We start from the raw sequence: 18,755 nt of genomic DNA on the forward strand, positions 1-18,755 counted from the left end.
CACAATCTCAGCCCTCTTTTTTGGAAGTCTTACCTTTGACAAGGAAGGTAGTTTTGAAACACAGTGTGTCCAATGTCCATAGTATTTGCTCCTTTGCTTAGCCTAAAATCCTAGGCAGTTGTTGGTACTAGGGATTGAACCCAGGGGTGCATTACCACTGAGTCACATTCCCAGCCCTTTTTATTTTTAATTTTGAAATGGGATCCTGCTAAATTGCTTAGGGCCTTGCTAAATTGCTGAATTGACCTTGTGATCCTCCCTCCTCAGCCTCCAGAGTTGCTGGGATTACTGGCATGAATCACTCTGCTTGGCAAGGGCAGTTGTTCTTGAACATGGTAGAATACTGTGTAGGCAGGGATTTTGGGAAACTAATTACTAAAACAATAAAGAGGAATATACTCTAAATTAGATTGAGATACAATGAAAATAACCAATTTCAGTAAGCCACTACCAAACTAAATTGGAAATAGGTACAACTATAAGCTATAAGATTCCCAAATGGCTGTTTCATGGCCACCCTCAGAAGCTAACTGAACAATCCTGTGGGTGGGGGACTTATCCCATAGTCCTAATTTGGGACACAATCAAATAAGCCACAGAATCTCTCTCTTCCTGGAAATCCTCAATGCATACTAGCATATTAAAGATACCAAGAAGTCCTATAGTAAAGATTGCTAGGAAACACTGGGTTAAACAAAACTAAATAATCTTAATCTGAGTATTCTTACGAAAACAAGCGCCTTAGAAAAAGTTTTATCCCTGAATATTTTCATCTGAAATGTGGTGCTAAATTTAAAATTAAAGCACTACAGAAGACAGTCTGGAAATATAGTTCTCCCTCCACATGCTGGAGAATAAGGGTACACTATATTCACTATTCTATAGTTCCTGAATGAAGATAAAAATAGCAAGGTAAATGCCTTTGTTTAGCCATATGCCTTCTGGTGCTCAACAAAAACCACCTGGGGCTTTAACAGCAACAGTCCCAACTAGCCCCAGCATTACCTCTTTGTGGTTTTTATTGTATGACTGCGCAGCATCGTGATTTCTAGGAACACGTATGTCACAGACTAAGTGAGCCATGAACCTGAAGTGTCTGAGTTTCATGGGGTCTAAGGTAACCTTCAATGCAGCCTCACTGCTCTTTGTTTTTTCCCCTCTGAGTTTTCTACCACTTGATCTCTGCAGGATACTGCCATGGAGTCTTATCAAATTGTTCTAAAAGCTAAAAAACCACAAGTTTTCTTTCCTTTTTGAAAATCAATTTTATCACATTAATATAAGATATCTTCTTAAAGAAGACACACTGCTTGCTATGCTATTCTACCCTTCACACTGCTCATACTCTCTGCTTTTCCTTTAGGCAGGAAAAGACTGATAAATGAATAATATGGTAAGCTTTTGTTTGGGTCAGTGTGGATTTCTGCCAGATGCTGGGATTCCTGTAGGACACAGTGAAGTGCCACCATCTCTACATCTTATGGTAAGAGCTCTTAAGCCCTCTTCAGTCTTTGACACTTAAAGAAAACCACACCCTCCATAGAACCCTTATAGAAAGGCTGATAAACACCTACAGAGTCTTGTAATACAGATCAAATGCTTCAGAGTGCTTTCATATGTGACTGGAGATGCAGTTTAATATCATATACTTATGATAGCAAATATCCAAAATCAAGTGATAAATGTGACAATATTTTAAATCTCCTATCATAATGGAGTGAGTATATAAGATATATACAAAAATAAGAACCTGGACAAATCACTGATTGCAATTTGGGAGAGTAAAAAGCTCTTTATTAACTTAGAAAAATAAAATAAAATAAAAATCTAAAAAAATTTCCATCCTGTAAAGCTATTTTTTGGGCTGTAACCCAAAACTCCTTTTGAAAGTTACATTATAATTTTTCAGACATTGGGATCCTACTTAGTAAATCCATTTGCATTCTGAATGACTTTAAATTTTCAAATGCCTTCCAAAAAATGCTTAATTTACAGAAATATGAGCTAAGTATAAAAAGACCAAGTTCGAAAGTTATATTTTTGAATAGTTTCCCTTTACAAATTTGGTTTAAAATAGACACTAATATTTCAAGAACCATTCCTTAAAAGACCAGTTCACACAAACTAAAAACCTAGGCAAAAGTTCCTACCTGTTTAGTAACAGCATCTACGTCTCCTAGCAAAGTCACAGCACCAGAAGAAGACCATTATTTTCCAATTCTTCTGCACAGATGACAACTTAAAAAAGAGAAAAAGCTGAAGAACAAGTCATGTTTATTCTTAAAATATTTAACAAGTCAATTAAGGGGTTGCAAATGTAACTCAGTGGAAGAGAACTTGTCTAGCATGTATGAGGTCTTGGGTTCAATCCCCAGTACCACCAAAAAATCAAAAACCAAACAAAAAACACCAAGAAGTCAATAAAGGCTGAATAAATCGACTGTGTTATATGTAAAATTTAATAAAGAAGATGTGATATTCAAGAAGTGAGGTGAAGTAAAGTAAAATAAAAGGGCTGGGAATGTAGCTCCTCAGTGGTAGAGTACTGGCCTAGCATGCTTCAGGCCCTGGTTCAATCCCTAGTACTTTCAAAAAAAAAAAAAGTAAAAATCCATAGATCTATTCAAGTATCATAGTATAGAGAACCTCATCATCTTCCCTCATTTTAAAATCTACTCTATGGAATTCTGGTATTGTCCCATTTGAGCTGATCAATTACAGTTTTGAATCTAACCTCTACTGAGCCAGGTGTGGTGGTGTACACCTGTAATACCTGTGGTTCAGGAGGCTGAGGCAGGAGGATCTCAAGTTTAAAGCCAGACTTAGCAACTTAGCAAGGTGCTTAGCAACTCAGTGAGACCTGTCTCTAAATAAAATACAAAACAGGGCTGGGGATGTGGCTCAGTGGTCAAGTGCCCCTGAGTTCAATCCCTGATACCAAAAAGAAAAAAAAAGAAAAAGAAAAAAAGAAAGAAAGAAAGAAAGAAAGAAAAAATTCTACTGAATTACATCATTAAGGATTCCTACCTAGAGCAGGGGCTCTCAAATTTGAGCCTGTACTACCTCGTGGGCTTATTAAACCATACATTGCAGGAGTCCACCTTAGTTTCTGATTTCATTAATTCTGGAATGGGGTCCAGAAATGTGCATTTATAACAAGTTTCCTAGGTGATGCTGATGCTGGTAGCTTAGGGACCACATTCTGAGAACCACTCTTAGAATATGGCATGATTATTCCATTTGCTCACAAGTTCCATTTCTGGATGGCCTTGGATAAATGAAAATGGATTTTGCAAAAAGGAATAATTTAGCTTCCCTAGAGGTGATGCATGGTACAGGTCTTAGGTTCAAGACCTTGGTCATCAAGAGGAGAACGGTGGGGCTGGGGATGTGGCTCAAGCGGTAGGTAGTGCCCTCGCCTGGCATGCGTGCGGACGGGTTCGATCCTCAGCACCACATACAAACAAAGATGTTGTGTCCGCCGAAAACTAAAAAATAAATATTAAAAATTCTCTCTCTCTCTCTCTCTCTAAAAAAAAAGAGGAGAATGCTGAATGTTTCATTTTAATCTATAATCCTACTTAAAATTCTTTTTTCTACCTTAAATATATCTAAACATGAAGAAGAGGCAAACTGCTTTTCAAACTATTTGAAACTTGATTTTGAAAGGTTTTCTGGTCAGAAGTAAAGTATAACACTACATTTTCTAGGTTTGAAAAGGCAGCTTACTTTGGTACCAGTAATTATGTTAGAAAATTTATAAAATCTACTTTTGTAAAAATAGAAAAGGTTCCTTACAAAAACCAAGAAGAAAGCAGAGCTGATAATGGCTGAGAAGGAGAACAATGAACCACAAATAGCTCTCATTTGAAATCTCTTCTGAGTACCTGTATAAACTTAATATATGGCTGTTATATTGGAGGCAGCCCAAATGTAAAATCCAATTTAGTCTCTCCAATTACAGAGGCCCATTTAAAAAAATCTGATATAACACAAAAAAGCATATTTGTATTTATTATTTAAATTATTCTGCAAGTATCTCTGAAGTCTAAATAGTTTGGAGCTTATTTATACTTTAAGCTTACAAATTAGCTTCAAGGGTAAATCTGATCTTTTAAACTAAAGTAATAAAAATCCTACTCTGTGTAAATGCTAATGTACAAGATGAACTAAGTAGAATAAATATGGTAGGTGGGGAGAAAATAGCAATTGTAGATAACTCATTAAACATCAAAAGGGATGGGGCCAAACCACATAGGGCAAACAGGGTTGTGAGCTGCCACATAGGTAGTGTTTCTCTTAGGACAGAAACTGTATATTTTATTTCATTTGTTTATTATGTTTTTAACACCTTAACTTTAGATAATGTGGAAAAAATAGTGAAAGCATAAAGAAAACTCCAAAATAACCCCATAATAATATCAACTTATAAGCTATTATTAGTGCCCCGGGCTCTTTTCATACAGTCTTTTTTTTTTTTTAAATATTTATTTATTTTTAGTTCTTGGTGGACACAACATCTTTGTTGGTATGTGGTGCTGAGGATCGAACCCGGGCCGCACGCATGCCAGGCGAGCGCGCTACCGCTTGAGCCACATCCCCAGCCATACAGTCTTTTTTGATATGCAATTTTTTTTCTATAAATGAGTTTATATAATACTGGCTCATACACTTTTACTTATTATAAATGTTTTACTTTGTCATTAGTTCTTAAAATTTTTAAAGGCTACATTTTTTTACACATATACCACAATTAAATACTCTTCTCAAATGCTGGATAATTTTTGGTATTAAGAGCACTGCACTGTACATCTTTATGCTTGAATATTCTCTTTCTTTTCTTTTTGTGCTGAAGATGAAACCCAGGGCCTTAAGCATGCCAGACAAGTGCTCTACACTGAGCTACATCACCAGCTTTTTTTTTTTTTTTTAAATGAGACAGGATATTCCTAAATTGCCTAGGATGGCCTCCAATGGCAATCACTCTGCTTCCATTTCTCAAGTAGCTGGATTATAGCCATGTACCACCATCCTAACTTGTGTTTAAACCTTTCTCTCTTTTTTTTTCTCTTGGTAATGGGGATTGAACCCAGGGGTGCTTTACCCCTGAGCTACATCCTTTTCCTTTTTGAGACAGGGGATCACTAAATTGTCAAGGCTGCCCTTAAACTTGCAAGCCTCCTGCCTTAGTCTCCAGAGTAGCTTGGGGTTATAGGTGTGTGCCACTTTATGGGGTTCTACTGTGTAATTTTGGCATCTTACTTGTACATTGGCTTTCTCATCTATAAAGTGAATATAATTCAGAGCATTGTTGTGAAGACGAAATCAGTTAATACATGTAAAACACTCAGAATAGTGTCTGAACACAGTAAACTCAGTAACAGTTTACTTTACAACAATCTGCCTACTTGCTAGCCAAATATGATCATTATGTCTTGATTACTTCAAGAATCTGATGAAAGACAATCAAATCATACCCAACTACACCCTTCTCTTTAACACAAACATACTCTTGAATGTCTTCTGATCCTGTTGTCATATTCCTTCTGAATCATCCTGTCATTTCCTTTAGTTCAGGCAGTAAGTCTTGGTTGTCCAATGGGCATATGTGCTGGATGTCCCACAGGCATCTCAAACTCACATTCCAAATTGAATTCATCACCTTTCCCTTCCAAATTGGCTCTTCCCTGTATATTTCCCAGTCTCAGTCAGCGGCACTATGGTCCACATAGTCAAGCAAATCCCAAAGAGAACCAGTCACCCATTCTGTACATTTCCTATTTAAGTATATCTTGTTTTTTTTTCTGCATATCTTGCCTTTATCTTCTCAGAAATGAAAGTCAAAACTACACCTCATTCCTTCTTTATATTTCTGGTCTCCCACCAGTTATGGAGCACAGTATCCAAAACATAGTACACATTCAATAAATGTTTTCTGTATGAAGACAGCAGTGGCAGGTAAACTCACTTCCAGAAAAACAGTAAAGTATAGCTCGTATTAATATATCAATCACTTCATCTTCTCTCCATAAAAGAACAGAAGGTTCTCCCCACTAGGAAGAGTAAAAGTTAGAGGTAAGGGTATAGCTCAGCGGGAGAGAACTGGCCTACCATGCATTTGGAAAGCACTAGAGAAATGGTAAGCACTGAGTGTTTGCAATGAACAGCTGCTACTATTATCTATCATTCCCATAATGCATTCGGTTACTTGAGTCCTTACCACTTGCTAATTCCTCATCCCGACATACCTGATGTCCAGCTCCTGGGATACAAGGGGGATGCCTAGGACGCCAAACACGAATTCCACATCCTGCGGGCAAGAGAACAGGGAATAAACTCCCGGTCCCACCCACGTCGCCGCTTCCTCCCCTACCTAGGGGACGCGAAAAGGAAACCCCTGTAAGCCTCCACCCACACCGCCCCACGATCTCCTGTCTCCAAGACAACGCTTGGGTACCCGGCGGCCACCTGCACCGCGCTAATGTCGCTCCACTCTGTGAAGTTACTTTCCGGCATTTTCCACCTAAAAGTTCAAAGCACTCTTGCAGCTGACAGCCAAGCTGACATAAAGCCGCCCAGCAAAACAAACCCAGAGCCCTTCTCAAGCCGCTCTGGTTGCATCTGACTGACAGCAGGGTAGCCAACCGCTTTATATAACGGGACGGAAAAGGCGGGGCTAAACCAGTCGGCTCCGGGCGAGGTGAGATATGAACCGCCCTCTTCCCGGGTGTGAGAAGGAGGCAGGACTACTAGGAGGCCTCGGCCTTTCCGTAACTCGGGAGCTTCTCGCCTACACCCCGCTCCACTACCCTGACACTCTTCTGCACCGGTGGCGGAAGCGCACGTAGGGCGGAAGGAGGGCCGGGCTTCCCCGAGAAGGGGGCGTGGCGCAAGCCCTCTCGGGCCCCACCAGGGCGGCTCTGGGGGTTGAGGCCTGCGCAGAGGTTGTGGGAACTCGAGTGGCTGGAGCACGTCTAACAGAGAAGTGGTCTGTGGGTCGTGTTGTCAGGCTGCTAAATCCTCTGGCTTCATAGCTTGTGCCTTTGCACTCCATAAATCATAGTAATTCACAGTTACTTAAATCCGCAAGCAGAAATATACTCTATCCCAGTTTCGTAGGTGACGCTGGGCTTCCATGAGGAGAGAAAGTAACTAGCCCAAAGCCCTGAGGCCCTGACTCTACTCTTGCCAGCTACCCACTCTTTGGCCCTTGGGATAGGAGAAATTCAACCCTTGCTGCTGACCCATTACTCTCCAATACTATGTTTCCAATTCAGAAAATGCAGCTTTTCACAATTTTTAGGCAAGTCCCTACCTACAACCAGTCTTGATATGCTCGAATTCAGAACCCCCAAAAGACCACCAGAGTCCAAGATCATGTAAGCAGCAAAGAGGCGTTTATTGTGAGCTAGCTCTGTCCTCTGTTCACACAGCAACTGGTGACACTGAGAGGCCCCCAAGCCCAGGGTTTGCAGCAGTTTTATACACTCTTTGGGGAAGGCAGGGACTTTACTAAAATACATCATAGCATCTCTTAGCAAATTATCACACACCGAGGGAAAAATCAAACAACAACTCTTAACATTGATTAGCACATTCACTGGCACGAACAAGTTGGTCAGGGGTGATAGGTTAGTACAAGAGGGGGATTCCTTCGAACTGATTGGTTTAAGCCATGAGGGAGTACTGCTGAATTACATGGTTTCCCAACATGTTATCAACCACCATAAATTACTGGGAGGGTCATCTGGCATCCCAGGTATTTTCCCTGTCTCATGCTGATTGGGGGTTGTTATGGGTCCTCACCTAGCCTAACTGAGTCTGGGACCTCTGGCACCACAGATCTCTCCTGTTATTTGCAGATAAACAACTCAGCAGGGTGGGTATGTGCCTAGGTGTGCTCTGTGGGTTTTTCCAAGGACAAGGGCCACACCCTCTTCCTTAGACAGGATTTGCTCTGAAGTAGAGGCTGGTTTCTCAAAATTGGAGTCACATCAGTTTCTCAGTCTCTGATCCCCATAGCCTTTCAAAACACTACAGTGGGAAAGATGTTTCGGTGTGCAATTTCTGAGGCTGTCTCAGTTATTACATTGCTTCCTCAGTATCAATAAACGTAAAAATAGCTAATCTAAAAAGTTAAAAAAAAAAAAAGCTTAAAAAGCTCAAGTTAATGTCACTTAAAAGTTAAAGAAAACCCAACAAAGTCTCCAATTATATAAAAAAGTGGAATTCAATTTTTTTGAGATTTTGTAATATTGTTAAACAAAAACGTCAGTGATGGAAGGCAAAGAGCCAATATGAGTGGAGGACAAGTCAGGCCAGTGAAACGAATGAGAAGCACTGGAAGTGAAAGGATTTCTAAACCTAGAGATTTTCAAAGTGTAGTTCAGGCCCTTTCAAAAGGCCTTCCCCTCTTTATTCCAACTCTTCTCCCAACCCTAAGCAGAGGAAAATTAAATGGTTAATTAAATGGTTGCCACCCAATATAAGAGGGAGATTTTTTTGAAGTCTCTAGAGTTCATCTAAAGAGTAAATGCAAACTTTGCATTCTACTCCGGAGTAAAATGTCATTTTTGACATATGATACTTATTAAAGTTACACAAATGTAAAACTATCAAAAGTCAAATGAGTTTTGAGAGTTATGTACACTAACTAAAATATTTTAAAATAAAAATATTTTAAACTGCTTATCTGTCAAGCAAAATTGACATTCCAGAAAGATGCAAAACATTTTTCTGTACTTTGAATAGTCCTGGGCACAGGGTATCCTGCCTCTGAGATACATGAACCCCATTCCCCTCTATCATGTACAATTGTTTATATCAGCTTTGCATGACAATTTCAACTCTCTGTGCATCAGAATCACTTAGAAACCTTTTTTTGAAAACACGGTTGCTTGGTCCTACCCCAGGACTTGTTAGACCACGATGCAAGAAAAGATCACTGACTCCAATTAAAATCAAATTAAAGCAAGCTTATTATTTCTACCAGCCAGGCTGCCTTTCCCATCAAAATCGTGGGAGCCAAGGACAGCAGCCAAGCTTCCTTGCAACCCAGTTTTATAGCCCAAAAAGTTACACAAAGCGGGGTTACAGATAACAAAACTCTGAGGAGCATAACGCAAGTTTACATTTTTGCTGGCCCCGACATCAGAATTTATGGAGGTCTTAGAGACTCAGAGAGGGTCGTTATCCAGCCAGGGAAGGCCAGAATTTATGAGGAGTCACTAAGGTTTAGGAAAGGGTTGTTATCTGGTCAGGGAAAACCGGGCATGGGTGAGTTCAGGGCATGGGCAGGCATTCCAATCAGCTTTACAACATTAACTAATGGCCAGGCCATACAGACATCCTAATATTTTTACAGAAAACAGAAATGAATCCTTCATAACTGGTGACAAGCTGGCTTCTGATCTAAAGAGAGAATTAGGCTAGGTATATCATTGTGAATCAGCTTCTTGGGACAAGTTAGGCACTTGTTTGTGTGTATTTGTTTTTTAATTTTTAAGGTGTAGATGGACACAGTAACTTTGTTTTATTAATTTAGTTTTTATGTGTTGCTGAGGATTGAACTCAGTGCCTCACACGAGCTAGGCAAGTGCTCTACCACTGAGCTACAACGGCAGCTCTGTGTGTGTGTGTGTGTGTGTGTGTGTGTGTGTGTGTGTGTGTGTTGAAGCAGCTACCTGATTTTGATTTGGTGAGATGGATTACCTCTATACTAATGCTGAAGGCAGGAGTTTATAATTAAATGTCTGATTACCTAACTATTACCAAGTAATACTGTAAAAGGGAATGAGGGTCAGGACACAAAGATCTGGAAGCAATACTTTATTAGTGTTGCTGTGGCCCAGAGGGATAATTTCCAAAGTCTGAGTCCTGAGTACCACAAAGCTTTTACTTTTATACATAAGCAACTTTGAGTACCTCAAGGCAAGGGAGTTGGTGCAGTTCTATTGGAGGGTGCATCTATATTCCTTACATGGATGCAAGCTTGTCAACAGCCTAGGGACTCTTAGCTCATACAACTTAAAGACCTTTACTGCACTAAGCCTAAAGGGAGATTGTTCTGTCCCCATTGCTTTGTTTCCTGCTTCTGCTACTGCAGTTATCTTTTACAGGTATCTGTTAGACACTGCAGGCCTCTATGGTTAAATGTCAATAAGCAGAGCTGTTGTGTGTCAGTGTGCAAAATCACAGCCTGTCAGCTCTTAAGCTGCTAAAGTTCCTATTTTTCTCTACCGCAGTACTGTTGATTAATTTGGACTTACAGGTTCAAGACCAAACTTGTTTCACATTGGCAGCACAAGCTGTATAGATGATTGTCAATTCATGGGATCTTGTGTCTGATTTCCTGTCAAAAGAATCACTAACAGAAATACTCTATGAAGTGCAATGGAAACTGAACTCTGAGTTGAAACAATTCCCTAGGATTCAAATTAAGTGGTTTTGCAAAAGGAGAATTCCTTACCTGACTATATACTGCCAGTTAGCAAAGAGAAAAGTCATTGAGATAGTTCTTGCTTTTACTTTTACCCCTTTCACTTCAGTTCAGGGTGCAGCCATCCACTGTTCACTGGCCTATGATGATTCAGCAGGAGTGGTGAATCCTCCCCCCCAGAATTAACAGGACCAAGGAGCAACTCCTTTTCAATACAATTGTAGTTAAAAGATCCTAGGATCTGGAATTTATCCAAGGCCCTTTGAATGGACTTCATAAGCATTGACCATGTTCTTTATTACTTTTGTTGGCAATAGGTAGGCATGGGTTTTTTATTTGTTTTTGTTGACTTATTTATTTTTTAAAGAAGGAATAAGCCTAACCTTTTTTCTCCTAAAGAAAAGGCTGTTATTGATAACATCCTCTCCAAAAAAGCAGAGCCAGTCATCCAAACCTGCATGTTAATTATTTGGGGTTATAGATTTCAGGTTATGGAAAGGAGCTATTGGACAACTCTCTTTCATCTGGGTGGAGACAAGATCTAGGCTCCAGGTAATTTAGTAAGAATAGTAAATACAGTGTCTAGAGAAAATATACTATCAGAAGACTGTAGCTTCTATAAGCAGTAACTGCTTAGACCCACAAATTATGATAGTACATCTTAATTTCAGTAAACTAACAAGGACACTAAGAATCCTTGTGATTATTTTAAAGCATAACACTAGATGAACTTATGGGAAATGTCCTCACTAACAATCTTTTATCAAGATGTGAACTGTGCCTGGCTTGGTAGTGCATGCCTGTAATCCCAGTGACTCAGGAGCCTGGGTCAGGAGGATTATAAGTTTGAGGCCAGTGTCCACAACTTAGTGAGACCCTCTCTCAAAATAAAAAAATAAAAATGAAGTATGCAAATACTGCCAATGTGCTGGGGATGTGGCTCAGTGCTTAAGTGCCTCTAGGTTCAAGCCCCAGTACCAAAAATAAAAAAAATATATATATATATATATTTTTTTCCCTTCTATAGATTATTTAAATTACTTTATTTTTTTTTTTATTGGTCGTTCATGACATTACATAGTTCTTAATACATCATATTACATGGTTTGATTCAAGTGGATTATGAACTCCCGCTTTTACCCCGTATACAAATTGCTGTATCACATCAGTTACCCTTCCATTGATTGACATATTGCCTTTCTAGTGTCTGATGTATTCTGCTGTCTGTCCTATTGTCTACTATCCCCCCTCCCCTCCCCTCCCCTCCCCTTTTCTCTCTCTACCCCTTCTACTGTAAATCATTTCTTCCATTTGTATTCTCTTGACTTACCCCTCCTTACCTCTTATATGACATTTTGTATAACCCTGAGGATCGCCTTCCATTTCCATGCAATTTCCCTTCTCACTCCCTTTCCCTCCCACCTCTCATCCCTGTTTACTGTAAATATTCTTCTCAAGCTCTTCGTCCCTACCCTGTCCTTGTTTACACCCCTTATATCAAAGGAGTCATTTGGTATTTGTTTTTTAAAGATTGACTAGCTTCACTTAGCATAATCTGCTCTAATGCCATCCATTTCCCTCAAAAAAAATATATTTTAAAGGGAAGTGTATGGTTATCAAATGAAGAAATGAATCAGGGTTATTTGTGATGACATTATAAAATGGCTGAAAATGAAGTTGGCTGAAATATGAAAAAATTGAAATGGAATATCTTAAAAACAAAAGTCAGCAACAAGAAAGAAACTCTGTGGCTTGGGTTATGGCTCAGCGGTAGAGCACTTGCCTAGCAGTGCTGGGTTTGATCCTCAGCACCACATAAAAATGAATAAAACAAAGGTATTGTGTCCAACTACAACTAAAAAATAAATAAATTTTAAAAAAATAAAGAAAATATGTTAGGCATACTGTATTTAAAAATAACACTTAGGGCTGGGGTCATAGCTCAGTGGTAGAGTACTTGCCTAGCATGTGTAAGGCACTGGGTTCGATCATCAACATCACATAAAAATAAATAAAATAAAGGTATTGTGTCCAACTACACCTAAAAAATAAATATTAAAAAAAGTAACACTTAAAACTATACATCAGGAAATGTGATGTAGGAAACATGTCAAAAGAGACAAAGCAGGACATAAAATAATGCAATAAAATGGTTCTTTGAATAAAACAGGTTTAATTGATTTTGTTTTCTTCTCATTAATAGACTGCAAAGTACGAAAGCTCAGGGATAGTCTTGAAGCAAAACGGGTGAAAAGCAACTTTATAATGGAGCCATCAGTGATAGTAGACAATAACTGGATCATAAAAACTCCCAATGCCTGTTACAGGGTGACAGGCACTGAGAGTTTTTCCCAGTGCCCTCTAACCTAGAGAAATGTTGGATTTTTGTCCCTGGCTTACACTGACAAGCCTTAACCTTTGCTCTGCATTTTTTTTTTTTTTTTGAGAGAGAGAGAGAGAGAGAATTTTTTAATATTTATTTTTTAGTTTTCGGTGGACACAACATCTTTATTTTATTTTTATGTGGTGTTGAGGATCAAACCCAGAGCCCTGCACATGACAGGCAAGCGCTCTACCGATTGAGCCACATCCCCAGCCCTGCTCTGAATTTTAAAAAAATATTTTTTAGTTGTAGAATATCTTTAAAACAAAAGCCAGCAACAAGAAAGAAACTCTGGGGCTGGGGTTATGGCTCAGCGGTAGAGCACCTTTATTTTATTTATTTCTTTTTATTTGGTGCTGAGGATCAAACCCATGGCCCCACATGCGCTAGGCTAGTGCTCTACCACTGAGCTACCCCTGCTCTGCATTTTAATACCAGTGAGACCTAGGACTGGAATAGGGAGCATTATGGGAATAAGATGGGAGGAATGTTGTTTCCCTGTTTTAGTTTTGCTTCATCCATTAAGTATTTTTGTTTTTTAAGCAAAAATTTTCCCCCTTTAGGTGGCAGGGAGGGAACCCAGGGCTTTGCACATGCCAGGCGAGTGTTCTACCACTGAGCTGCACCCTCAGCTGTACATTTGGCATAGTTTGACATCAGCAGTAAACGTCACTGACAAGGACATTTATTTTGTGTGAAGTGTGCCAGGAAATGGCAGCAATTGTATGTTGTGTTGTGAGGACATAAGAGATTCATATCCAATGGCATAGAAATCATGATACAGACAGGTGTGGTGATGCATACCTGTAATCCTAGTGATTCAGGAAGCTGAGGCAGGAGGATCCCAAGTTCAAAGCCAGCCTCAGCAATTTAGTGAGCCCCAAGCACCTAAGTGAGACTGTCTCAAAATTTTAAAATAAAAATAAAAACAGGCTGGGGATATGGCTCAGTGGTGAAGCATCCCTGGGTTCAATCCCTAGTACCAATAATAATAATAATAATAATAATAACAACAACAACAATAATAATAATACAATAATAATTAAAAAATTGGATACAGTATTTTCTCTTTTTGTGATGGAACTCCATACTTGGGAATGGTCCTTAGGGTAGGGGGACAGCTGCCACATATGAAATGTGGTACCAGCATCACCAGTATTGAAATATTTTCTGGGGCTGGGGATGTGGCTCAAGTGGTAGCGCGCTCGCCTGGCATGCATGCGGCCCGGGTTCGATCCTCAGCACCACATACCAATAAAGATGTTGTGTCCGCCGAGAACTAAAAAATAAATATTAAAAATTCTCTCTCACTCTCTCTCTTTGGGGGGAAAAAAAAGTATTACTTAAAAAAAAACATAAAAATGGGAAGATAATAGGATTGAAATATTTTCTGTTCATCTGTTTCTTCTGTTTAGCCATTAGCATGCACTATAGCCCCTTTCTTCAATTTTTAAAATTGTACTTTTTTACTGGGCATGGTAGTGCACACCTGTAATCCCAGCTACTGGGGATGTTGAGGCAGGAGGATCATAAGTTCAAGGCCATCCTGGGCAACTTAGCCAGACCCTGTCTCAAAGTAAAATAAAAAAGGGCTGGGGGTGTACAGTGGTAGAGCACTTGGCTAGCATGTGTGAGGCCCTGGGTTCAGTCCTGAAAAAATATTGTACCTTATTGCTTTGTTTTGCTTTTCATCTATTCTCTGTGTCAGCAAAACAAGACTCAACCCTAGGGCAGACTCTGAGTGATTCCTAGGGTGTGGAGGTGAAAGGGTACAATGCCAGGAGAAAAACATCTTCATGGTTAAGAACTTATGCCCAGAAACTTGTCTTTTCGTTGTAAAGTTTGAGTTTCTTTTTGGAGCTTAGCTGTGATTTGTTGTTTCATACATTTAACATTTATGACATCTTTTAGACAAATGAAAGGAACAGAGATTAATACATCTATACCCAGCACCTAGCTTAAGAAATACAGCATTACAAATATAATAAGTCTCTGGTGTGTTCTTCCCCCATTGCATCTCCTTCCCTATCCCATAGAGTTAATAGCTATCCCTCTCTCTCTTTTTTTTTTTGTTTTTTGTTTTTTGTTTTTTGGTTAGAGGTGCTGGGGATTAAACCCAGGAGCTGCATCCCCAGCCCTTTTTTTTTTTTATTTTTTGAGACAGGATCTCACCAAGTTGTTTGGGGCCTCAAAAAGTTGCTGAGCTGGCCTCAAACTTGCAATCCTCTGGTCTCAGCCTCTGGAGCCACTGGAATTACAGGTATGTGCCACTGGGCCCAGCAGATTAACCACTGTCTTGAATTTGATGTTTATAATTCCCACATTATCCATATTTAAGGTGATGGACATTATCTTAATCCATCTTCTGTTGTTGTAATTGAATAACTGAGACTGGATAATTTATAAAGGAAAGAGGTTTATTTTGCCTCATGGTTCTTGAAGCTAGGAATTGTAAGAGTATGGTGCTAGCATCTGCTTGGCTTCTGATGAGGGCCTCATGACAGAAAAAGCAGATGTGTGAGGAAAAAAGGAAAGGGGGAAGAACCCTTGAGATTGTGAACCCACTCATGAGAGAAAAGGATGAATCCATTCATGGGGGCTCTGCTCCTATGAGCAGACACTTCCTGCTGAGCCCCACCTCCCAGCACTGCTGCAGTGAGGAGTTAAGATTACAACACATGTATTTGGGGAACATGCTCAAGCCGTAACAGATATTTAGATCCTCTTTAACTTTTTAGTATATAACCAGTGTGCTCTGAACATCCTTGCATGTTTCCCTATTGTGTGTATGAGAATTTCTATGTATAGATATCTAGATGGAAGCTCATTATCAATTTTACTAGAAAATGCCCAATAATTGATCTCCAAATTTATACTTTCTATAATGGGGTCCACTGTAGGCTTTGAGTATAAACCTTGCTGCTTATATAAACCTTGCTCAGGTCACTTATTCAAAACTGGCATTTTTTCCCCCTTCTTCCTCACTCCTTCTCCATATTAATAGGGGAAATTGTCAGGACAAACATTTTCCTGTCCCAGGGTAGTCTATCATGTCTTTCAATGCTCCCAAGAATAAAGAAACCAAATATGGGAACTGGAGCAAGGGCTCTCTCAAGGACACCAGCTGGACTTTAATTAATTATGTCTACTGATAATATTTGGATCCCTGCCCCTATGTTCCTCTTTTAAAAGCCCTGTTTTCCTCTTGGCAGTTAGAATCACAGGCTTTGAGACCTGAGTCTTCTGCACTTCTCTTTCATTTTTTCTCAAAACCTTGTCCTAGTTTTTGAATCAGCACTTTTAACAAGGACCAAGCTTTTAGTATCACTCCTGCAGACTGTGTATGAGAACTCTCCTTTTTGTGTGTCCTCAGTTGGAAACTTTATTTTGCCACTCTGATGGATGTGAAATGGTTTCTTTCTCATTTCTAGTATGCAGTCCTCTTTTTGTATTTTTTATTTTTAATTTTTTTAGTTGACATAACACCTTTATTTTACTTATCTGTTTTTATTTTTTTTATTTTATTTTTTTTTAAAGAGAGAGTGAGAGAGGAGAGAGATAGAGAGAATTTTTGATATTTATTTTTTTTAGTTCTCGGCGGACACAACATCTTTGTTGGTATGTGGTGCTGCTGAGGATCGAACCCGGGCCGCGCGCATGCCAGGCGAGCGCGCTACAGCTTGAGCCACATCCCCAGCCCCACTTATCTGTTTTTATGTGGTGCTGAGGTTTGAACCCAGTGCCTCATCCATGAGGCAAGCACTCTACCACTGAGCCACAGTCCAGTCTTGCAGTCTTCTTCATCTGTGAATTTTCTCTATTTTTTTGCCCATTTATTTATTAAATTATTTGTTTTTATCATTGATTTATGGATGTTATTTATATATTCAGAATACTAATTCTTTTAAATTTTTGTTTACAGTTATTTTTGAGATGTGTTTTTTGTAGCTACATGTGACAATTTCCTTTCTGTTTTAAATTCTTTGTATTTTAAGAAAACCCTCTCACCTGAGGTTATGAAGTCTTTTTCTGTATCAAAAAGTTTAAAATTTTATTTTTCATATTCATTTATTTATTAAAAATTTGTTTTAGTTGTAGAGGGACACGATACCTTTATTTAATTAATAAAGGTATCGAACCCAGGGCCTCACACATGCAAGGTGGGCACTCTATCAATGAGCCACTATTTTTCATACTTAATTCTATAGTCTACCTGAAATTTTTTTTTTATATTATGGGAGGTAAGATTCCAGTATAGTATCTCTATCAATTAGGTTTGCTGGGTAACTGACTATCCAAAACTTAGAGGCTTAAAACAACTACTATTTATATAACTTACATTCCTGTGAGGCTGGGCTCAGCTGGCTCACTTCTGGGTCTGTGGGAAGTTGCCTGTAAATCGCTCTGCTATTAGGGGTTGATTAACTGGGAGGTTGTCCTCCTGGGCATATCTGCCATGCATCCCTCATCATCCAGCTACCTGGATTTCTTCATATGATGTCAGCAGAATGCAAACAGGAACAAGCCCCATTGTGCAAGAGTCTGTATGTCATGTGTGGTAGCATCCCATTAGCCATGGAAGGTTTCATGACTGATCTCAGACTCAGAGTTAAGGCATTAAAATTATATGAGAAGGAGCTGGGGTCATAGCTCAGTGGTAGAGCACTTGCCTAGCACATGTGAGGTACTGGATTCAATCCTCAGCACCACACAAAAATAAATAAAATAAAATAAAGGTATTGTGTCCATCTATAACTAAAGATATATATATATATATATATGGATAAGGAATCATGGAGACTGAGAGGGGATGAATTTTTGGCCATTTTTGTAATAGTCAGTTTATCAGTTATTCAAGCACCTTTTATAATATAGTTCATTCATTTTTTTAAGTATAGTTCATTCATATTCCAATGAAACATAATGTTATCTAGTTTCTGTAAAAAAAATAAAGAATACATATGTATATATCTATTGATGTACTTTCCATATTTAAAACTATCCTCACCTATCTTGTTTATTTTGAAAATGTCTTGATGTTGGAAATAGGTAGTTCCTCTGCTTTATTCTTTTGAAAACATCTTGTCTCTTGTATTAGTTTTAAGGAAATAGAAGGGATGGAAATCTATAGATTAAAAGACAAAAGAAATATTAATTTTTTTAATGGGCAAGACTATAAAACAATAATGTCTAGGGATACATATTGGGTGACAAAGATGTCCTTTGTTTTTGGTACCAGGGATTGAACTCAGGAGCACTCGACCACTGAACCACTTCCCCAGCCCTATTTTGTATTTTATTTAGAGACAGAGTCTCACTGAGTTGTGCCTCATTCGTGATCCTACTGCCTCAGCCTCCTGAGTCACTGGAATTATAGCATGTGCCACTCTGCCCACGACAAAGATATTTTTTTAAAATAAGGAAGCAATGACCATAAGAGTCAGGGTTATTCTTACTTCACTTCTGGGTAAGATTGTCAGGTTTAACTGAACAAAATCAGAAAACTAGTATACCCAAATTCCCAGTTAAATTTGAATTTCAGATTAATAGTGATAATTTTTTAGTATGTTCTAACACACTTGTTTGTATGAAATTCAAATTTAATTAGGCCTCCTGTATTACATTTGGCAAAGCATAATTTTTTTCAAGATGGGGGTTTACCTGCCTCAACCCTCCCTGTAGCTAGAGGTGGTCTTGGGTCTCTGCATGGATCAAATCAATTTAAATGAAGGTCACCAGGCAGGGCTTTGTGGAAGGCTGATGGAGCTAGAAGATACCCTTCCACCTCTGCAAGGCAGGGTAACTGGAGTTATATAGTCATCTTGCTACCACGAGATGACCCTGAAGATGAAGACACGTGCTAAGGACAATGAGGCGGAAAGAGAGGAGGACTCAGGTCTCACCTGAAGTCCTCCAGCTCCCACCGGTCAGGTT

The 18,755-nt window shown here is 39.1% G+C and overlaps 1 long non-coding RNA gene across 1 annotated transcript in view; it reads right to left on the reverse strand.

The window, feature by feature from the left end:
* The window catches only part of LOC113182646 (uncharacterized), a 28,644-nt gene extending 22,040 nt beyond the window's left edge, over positions 1–6,604 (reverse strand). Inside the window, exons 1-3 of the long non-coding RNA XR_003300769.2 lie at positions 6,469–6,604; positions 6,249–6,310; positions 2,151–2,238 (exon numbers count right to left, since the gene is read on the reverse strand). This is a non-coding gene — a long non-coding RNA (uncharacterized LOC113182646). The remainder of the gene's footprint in view (positions 1–2,150; positions 2,239–6,248; positions 6,311–6,468) is intronic.
* Between the last annotated feature and the right edge of the window lie 12,151 nt (positions 6,605–18,755).

Source organism: Urocitellus parryii, chromosome 3 (genome assembly GCF_045843805.1).
Source record: "Urocitellus parryii isolate mUroPar1 chromosome 3, mUroPar1.hap1, whole genome shotgun sequence".
NCBI lineage: Eukaryota > Metazoa > Chordata > Mammalia > Rodentia > Sciuridae > Urocitellus > Urocitellus parryii.